Below are 8,019 nucleotides of genomic sequence, written 5' to 3' on the forward strand. Positions count from 1 at the left end.
CGCCACCCCCGCCACCCCCGCAGGGGTGGGGATGCAGATATGGAGGCCTTTCTATCTGTGCAGCCTGAAGCTCAATTTCTCACTAGGCTGTCGCTAACAACACAAACAAATGAGAAAAGTAAAAAAAAAAAAAAAAAAAACAAAACAAAAAGAAACCAGAGCAGCTAAAATGCACCATGTAATGAAGCCGGGCCGCAAGTTCCGGTGCGAATTGTACCTGTAACGGACGCGCGGGCGCAGCGGCGGCCCACAGGGGGAGGGGTCCTCTTTCTGCAGCACGTGGCGCTAACGACAGGAAACCTGCCTGCAACACCCGCCAACCCTGTACACCGCTCATTTGCAGCATCGTAATTTGTGTGATGCTAATTTGCTCCATGTCCTTGTAAACGTTCTTACAGAGATAAATGAAAATCTATTACAGGCTTCGGGTGGCCCTGGGCAGGCTAGGAGAGGAGGGACCCAGCAGTCCCCAGGTGTCAGTGAAAAGCTCTGGGGAGTCGGAGGACAGAGTAAGCAATCCTGTTCAAAGAGAGGGGAGGGCCTGGCGCGGTGGCTCACGCCTGTAATCCCAGCACTTTGTAAGGCTGAAGCAGGCGGATCACTTGAGGTCAGGAGTTCGTGGCCAAGGTGGCCAAACGCCGTCTCTACTAAAAATACAAAAATTAGCCGGGCGTGGGGGCGGGCCCCTGTAATCCCAGCTACTCGGCAAGGCTGTGGCAGGAGAATCACTTGAACTCGGGAGGTGGAGGCTGCAGTGAGTGGAGATCGGGCCACTGCACTCCAGACTGAAAAAAACAAAAACACTGACTGGGTGGGGTGGCTCATGCCTGTAACCCCAACTCTTTGGGAGGCTGAGGCGGGTGGATCACCTGAGGTCAGGAGTTCGAGACCAGCCTGGCCAACATGGTGAAACCCCGTCTCTACTAAACATACAAAAAATTAGCTGGGTGTGGTGGTGGGTGCCTGTAATCCCAGCTACTCCGGAGGCTGAGGGAGGAGAATCGCTTGAACCTGGGAGGCGGAGGTTGCAGTGAGCTGAGACTGCGCCACTGCACTCCAGTCTGGGCGATATGAGCAAGATTCCATCTCAAAAATAATAATAATACAATAATAAAATAATAATACAAAAATTAGCCGGGTGTGGTGGCGCACCCCTGTAATCCCAGCTACTCAGGAGGCTGAGGCGTGAGAATCGCTTCAACCCGGGAGGCGAAGGTTGTAATGAGCCAAGATCACGCCTCTGCACTCCAGCCTGGGTGTCAGAGTGAGACCCTGTCTTAAAAAACAGAACAAAACAAAAAACTAAGAGAGGGAAGAACAGGAGATACTTTAAAGCTGGGTTTTAAAGGATGAGTAAGAGTTCTCCAAATCACATAGGGAAAGGCAGAAGAGAGCTCCTGGCAGAGGAACCTAAGAGAGTGTATGTGGCGAAGTCCTTAAATATAAATGAGGGAGAAGGGCAGATGATGAGGGGCTTTGCAGATCATGGAAGGGAGTGTGGATGATCCGTAGGCCACTGCTTTCCACACTGTAGGTCACAATGCAGTAGGCTGTGCAATTCATGAGACTGTGACCAGCTTTTACAAAAAATGAAACAGCCTAGATCAGAAGATACCAGAATACATACAAGCAGTAAGGGTGTAAACTTGGGAAATCTGTTTCAGTTATAAATGTGTCTGTGTATGTATGCACTGGTTTGTAATATAAGTGTATTTCTTACTGTGGTGGTGATCTTTAAATTTTTGAACAAAGAAAATTCTAGACAAAGAGGACACAATAAGAGAATGCTATGAACAGATTTGAATTCCATGAGGATAAATGTGGTAGCAGTATGGAAGGTCGGTGGGCAGAGGTGAGGGCTCCGAGCACACATGGTATTGTGTTTGTGTGAGGCTTCTCCAGCCCAGACAGTGAGCTTGATGCTCTAGGGGCAGGAACTCGGTGTCATGTAGCTCCCAGTCCCAGCACTTGGCACACAATAGGCACTAAAGAAATGTTTCTTGACCAGATATGGTAACTAACTTCCAAGATGGCCCCCAGCAAGCCTCACCTCCTGGTATTCTCACCCTTGTGCATCCTCCCTCCCACTGTGTACCAGGGTTGGTCTGTGTGACTAATAGGATAGGGCAGAAGCTTCCCATCCTGGGTGCTCTCTGGATCACTCACTCTGGGAGAAGCTGGCTGCCATGTCATGAGGACACTCAGACAGCCTATGGAGAGACCCACATGGTGAGGAACTGACGACTCCAGTCAATAGCTAATAGCTTAGACATCCTGCTGACCACCAGACAGCCTCACCGGTAAGCTTGGAAACATCATCCCCAGCCTACCCTTCCCAGGACTGCAGCCCCAGGGGCCAGCTTAACTATAAACTCATGAGAGACCCTGAGACAAAAACACTCAACTAAGCTATTCTTGCATTCCTGACCCACAGAACTGTGATGTAATAAATGCTTTGCTGTTTTAAGCTGCTACATTTTAGGGTGCCTTGTTATATAGCAATAGACAACCAATACACTGGGTTAAAATGAAGTCTAGAAACATTTAAAATATATTAGAGTTACCCATTCTTTACTACCATTTTGCTTTTTCTCAAAGCATCTGTCACATCACATCTTTAGCCTGCTTAGAGAAAGACATCTGACCCAACCTGGACCATTGGGATCCTCTCTTCTGGGTATTAGCACTTGGGACACAGAGACTGGGTCAGCTGTGAGGAGCAGACTACAAGGCTAGAACGCCTAGGGGGTGAGGCCAGCATTTTGGGGAAGTGGTAATGGGGCCCATGTAAGTGCATGGACTCAGAAGGACTACTGATTGGGGTAGAGAGGAAGAAAGCAGATTCTCACTGGGCATGGAGGGGAGAAGGGAGGAGAAAGTGCCTGATGATATCTGAGCCCCTGAGGCCTGGCTGGCTTTCTAGCTTTGGAGTTGGACTATTTCCTTTCCATACAATTATTCTACCTGCTCATCTGAGCAAGCTCACTTTCTTGCAAACCAAAGATCCTGGAATATGCTGGCCAGCTTCTGTCCAGTGCTGGCCAGAGGAGCAGCTCCTCCTCTTGTGGCAGGCCAAGTATCTCTCCAGAGAGAACAACAACCCACCAGAGACTAAGCTTTAGTGTTACTGCTATGTAAAAACTGCTATCGATGGGGTAAAAGGTCCTCTCACACCATCCAACTCCTTTTGCCTTAACTTCACTTTCAGCCAGTAATCTTTTGATTATTAATGGACTTCACTTTTAAAAGTAGTGTTCCGGCCAGCTGACCTAATCTTTCCAGTGGTTGGTAAGTTCATGCCCATTATAAATTCACAGATTGGCTTTCGAGGACAAATCATTCTTGAGTAACCTCCATTTCATTTCCACTGCTCTCAGTCAAGCCCTGTCATTTATCCAATGAACCATTATAATAGCCTCCCAATGGCACTTCCCCTACTCCAATCCATTCTCTTCACCTTCTTCTAAAACACAAATCTGATGCCTTACTCCCTGCTCTAAACCATCTGACAGGTCCCCAAGCACCCTTAGAATGACTGGCATCTCCAGCCCCATCTTCCACCATGCCTCCTCCATGCTGCTCCAGACCACTATCCACTGTTGCCATGTGGTGTTACTCCCAAGTTTCTCAATTGGTGTCCACCCAGCCCTGCCTGTATTCTTCCTGTTTCCTGGTGTTCCTTTCCTATGGACACCTCCCCTGCCTTCCCACTTTTCCTACCCTCGTCTTTCCTCCTTGATAACACATAGTAGGGTCAGCTTGACTAACAATTACTTGTCCTCATGTCTGTCCCTGGATTGCAAGCCTCAAGGAGATGAGGACTACACTTTGTTCATTTTTATACTTCCCCTCACCCCAGGGCCAACTACCGTAGCTTGCAAACATTTCTTGAGTTTTTACCGTATCAAGCCACCTGGCTGGTGTTGCAGGTAGCAGACACTTAACAGAACACCCACTGAATTGATTAAAGTCAGTCAGGGTGGCATGGACAATTGTTTCCTGGACCTAATGATGTTCAGATGAGATGCTCACCTGCAAAACACATCCATTTGCAGAGCTGAGAGAGCAGAGTTAGACTCATGGTGGCATCCATGGTGAGGTGATAAATGAATCTCAGCCTAACCTTTTACAAAAAAAACTTTTACATGAGGCATAATTTCTCATTTAAAATTACATGACATTAATTAATAATTAAATGACATAAATAGAAAACAAAAAGCATTGGAATTAATAAGCAGACAAATCGACATACATACAATATAGTTTTTCCTCTTTTTAAACAATTAATTAAATAGACATTCCTCTCTCTTTTCTTTCCCTTTCTTTCTTTGAGACAGTCTTAACTCTGTTGTCCAGGCTAGAGTGCAGTGGCACAATCTTGGCTCACTACAACCTCTGCCTCCCAGGTTCAATCAATTCTTCTGTTTCAGACTCTCGAGTAGCTCAGATTACTGGTGCTCACCAACACACCCAGCTAATTTTTGTATTTTTAGTAGAGATGGGGTTTCAGCATGTTGGCCAGGCTGGTCTCGAACTGCTAACCTCAAGTAATCCACCTGCCTCAGCCTCCCAAAGTGCTGATATTACAGGCGTGACCCGCCGTGCCAGGCCTCTTTCTCTGTCTTTCTACAATTCCAATTATGACTCACAAGCACATCACAGGATGCTATGTTCAGGTGAACAAATATTAGAGAATGGGATGGGAGTGGATTCCCCAGTTAGCCAGTTTGCATGTTTCAGAGCTAAGGCATGTGGGTCAATCTGCGGGTGACTTTATTGTAGTTCTTTCAAAACAGTCAGCATCTACATATGAAGGTAGAAGCAGAATCTGGTCCTGATTTGCCCACTGACGATCCTTGTCCTGCCTCCAAGTCTTCATCTTTCTCTCTTACCCCAAAGATTTGTGGAAAAGCCCCAGCTCTGGGTAAACTTGAGACCGATGACACAATCCTAAAGAGCTTGACTACTCAGATAATTTCAGAGAACTTTACAAAGTCACTCCTAAAGCAACTGATGAAAAAGTACTGGAAGGCTGGGCACGGTGGCTCACATCTGTATTCCCAGCACTTTGGGAAGCCGAGGTGGGTGGACAGCTTGAGCCCAGGAGTTCGAGACCAGCCTGGGTGAAATCCTGTCTCTACCAGAAATACAAAAATTAGCCAGTCTCATAACCTGGTCTCAAAAGAAATAAATAGAAAACAAAAACAAAAAGCACTGGAATTAGTAAGCAAACAAACAAATCCCCACACATATAATATAGTTTCTCCTTTTTTTAAACAAACGATTTCTACACACTAAGTTTCTATCTTCCACAGGCTATATAATGAATCATTATATATTGCCTCAAATCAATGCTCACATCTACAGGTTCTTAAAAAAGGCAGCAAAGAATATTGCCTTGATCCCTCACAGCCTGTAGAGCTACCAACAAGAGAGCACCAGGAATCGCCCACTTGTATGATACAGGAAGTCCCGTACTGGCTCTGGCTTTCTGGGGAAATCACACTTTTATCAAGAGCCTATCTTCTTTGGCTTATGTTTGCATCACACGTTTCACTCAAGCTTCACCTTTCACTTAAGCTTCACCTTTCACTTCATCATCATTCTTCAGATGAAAAGAGTTTTTATTACCTGAAGGGAATTACGCTGTGAAGACAAAGAACAGAAAAAAATAGCATGCCATGTTTAAACACAGACATGGAGCAGGGGGCGTGGCTTACTCACTAGCTCAGTGACTGTCTCCCTCCCTACAAGCCTCCTAGGATGTACTTGAATTTGCGCCTCATCAAATTTCAAATTACTACATGTCATGGACCACTGGGATCTCTCCCAGAGAGATCTCCCAATTGTCAGAACTACAAATCCCTTGTAACATAGCCCTGTTACACATTCACATTCCTAAATGTTTCCTGCCATTGTTCCCTCCTCCAAAGCGGCATCTTTCACTGTTTAGCAATAATAATGCAACTTTGTAATAATTACTTTGTAAAAGCAAACTTTCATTATTATTACCAACTACAGAAGGGAGAAGTCTCCGCAGCACAAATAGGTGCTCACTTGACAAGACATTTTACAGGAGTTGGCTCAGCATGCATAGTTCCTTATTGCTACGGCGTTGTAATGACAGAAAGACAGCTCTTCTTCCAATTCAGCAAACACTTTTGAGCCCCATAAAGTGCAAGGCATCATTTATTCACAAAACTGTTTTGCTAACCTTTTTAAAACACAACCTAGGCCAGGCGCGGTGGCTCACACCTGTAATCCCAGCACTTTGGGAGGCCATGGCAGGTGGATCACGAGGTCAGGAGATCAAGGCCATCCTGGCTAACACAGTAAAATCCCATCTCTACAAAAAATACAAAAAATTAGCCGGGCATGGTGGCACACTCCTGTAGTCCCAGCTACTCGGGAGGCTGAGGCAGAAGAATGGTGTGAACCCAGGAGGTGGAGCTTGCAGTGAGCTGAGATCGCACCACTGCATTCCAGCCTGAGTGACAGAGCGAGACTCCATCTCAAAAAAAAAAAAACCTATAAAAAGAAATACATCCTATCTCTCAACTCATGTGTGTGTATATATAGAATATGTTTACATAATATAAATCTATATATGCAACACAAACCTTTTTTTCTTTTAAGACAGAGTCTCACTCTGCTGGCCAGGTGCAATCATGGCTCATTGCAGCCTCGACTTCCCAGGCTCAGGTGATCCTCCAACCTCAGCCTCTGGAACAGCTGGGACTACAGGTATGTGCCACCACACCTGGCTAATTTTTTTATTTTTGTGGAGACAAGGTTACGCCATGTTGCCTAGGCTGGTCTTGAACTCCTAGGCTCAAGCAATCCTCCCACCCACCTCCGCCTCCCAAAGTGCTAGGATTACAAGTGTGGGTCACTGTACCTGGCAGACTTTTTTTTTGAGACAAAGTCTTGCTCTGTCGCCCAAGCTGGAGTGCAGTGGCGCGATCTTGGCTCACTGCAACCTCTGCCTCCCCGTTTCAAGCGATTCTCCTGCCTCAATCTCCCGAGTAGCTGGAACTACAGGCATGTGCCGCCATACCTGGCTAATTTTTGTATTTTTTTTTTTTTGAGACGGAGTCTGGCTCTGTCGCCCAGGCTGGAGTGCAGTGGCCGGATCTCAGCTCACTGCAAGCTCCGCCTCCTGGGTTTGTTACGCTCCTGCCTCAGCCTTCAGGGTAGCTGGGACTACAGGCGCCTGCCACCTTGCCCGCTAGTTTTTTGTATTTTTTAGTAGAGACGGGGTTTCACCATGTTAGCCAGGATGGTCTCGATCTCCTGACCTCGTGATCCGCCCGTCTCGGCCTCCCAAAGTGCTGGGATTACAGGCTTGAGCCACCGCGCCCGGCCAATTTTGTATTTTTAGTAGAGATGGGGGTTTCACCATGTTGGCCAGACTGGTCTTGAACTCCTGACCTCAGGTGATCCACCTGCCTCAGCCTCCCAAAGTGCTGGGATTACAGGTGTGAACCACTGCCCAGCCTCGGCAGACATTTAATATGCTATTTTCTGTTGTCTTTTTTTTTTTTTTAATACACTAAATAGATTTCATGACCTCACTGGCTTGGTACCTGCATTTTGTAAACACTTGTTTTTCTGTTTTTTTGTTTTTTGAGACAGAGTCTCATTCTGTTGCTCAGGCTGGAGTGCAGTGGTATGATCTTGGCTCACTGTAACCTCCACTTCCTGGGTTTGAGTGATTCTCTTGCCTTAGCCTCCCAAGTACCTGGGATTACAGGCATGTGCCACCATACCCAGCTAATTTTTGTATTTTTAGTAGAGATGGGGGGGGTTTCACCATGTCAGTCAGGCTGGTCTTGAACTCCTGACTTCAAGTGATCTGCTTGCCTTAGCCTCCCGAAGTGCTGGGATTACAGGTGTGAGCCACCACACCCAGCTGAAAACACTGGTTTGTAGTATTTCAAAGAAAAGCGGCACATTGTAGTAAACAATAAAATCCTACCTAAAGAAGATAACCTTAAAAATTCGAGGCAGAAGAATACT

Source organism: Rhinopithecus bieti, unplaced genomic scaffold (assembly GCF_001698545.2).
Source record: "Rhinopithecus bieti isolate Rb0 unplaced genomic scaffold, ASM169854v2 scaffold_9981, whole genome shotgun sequence".
Lineage (NCBI taxonomy): Eukaryota > Metazoa > Chordata > Mammalia > Primates > Cercopithecidae > Rhinopithecus > Rhinopithecus bieti.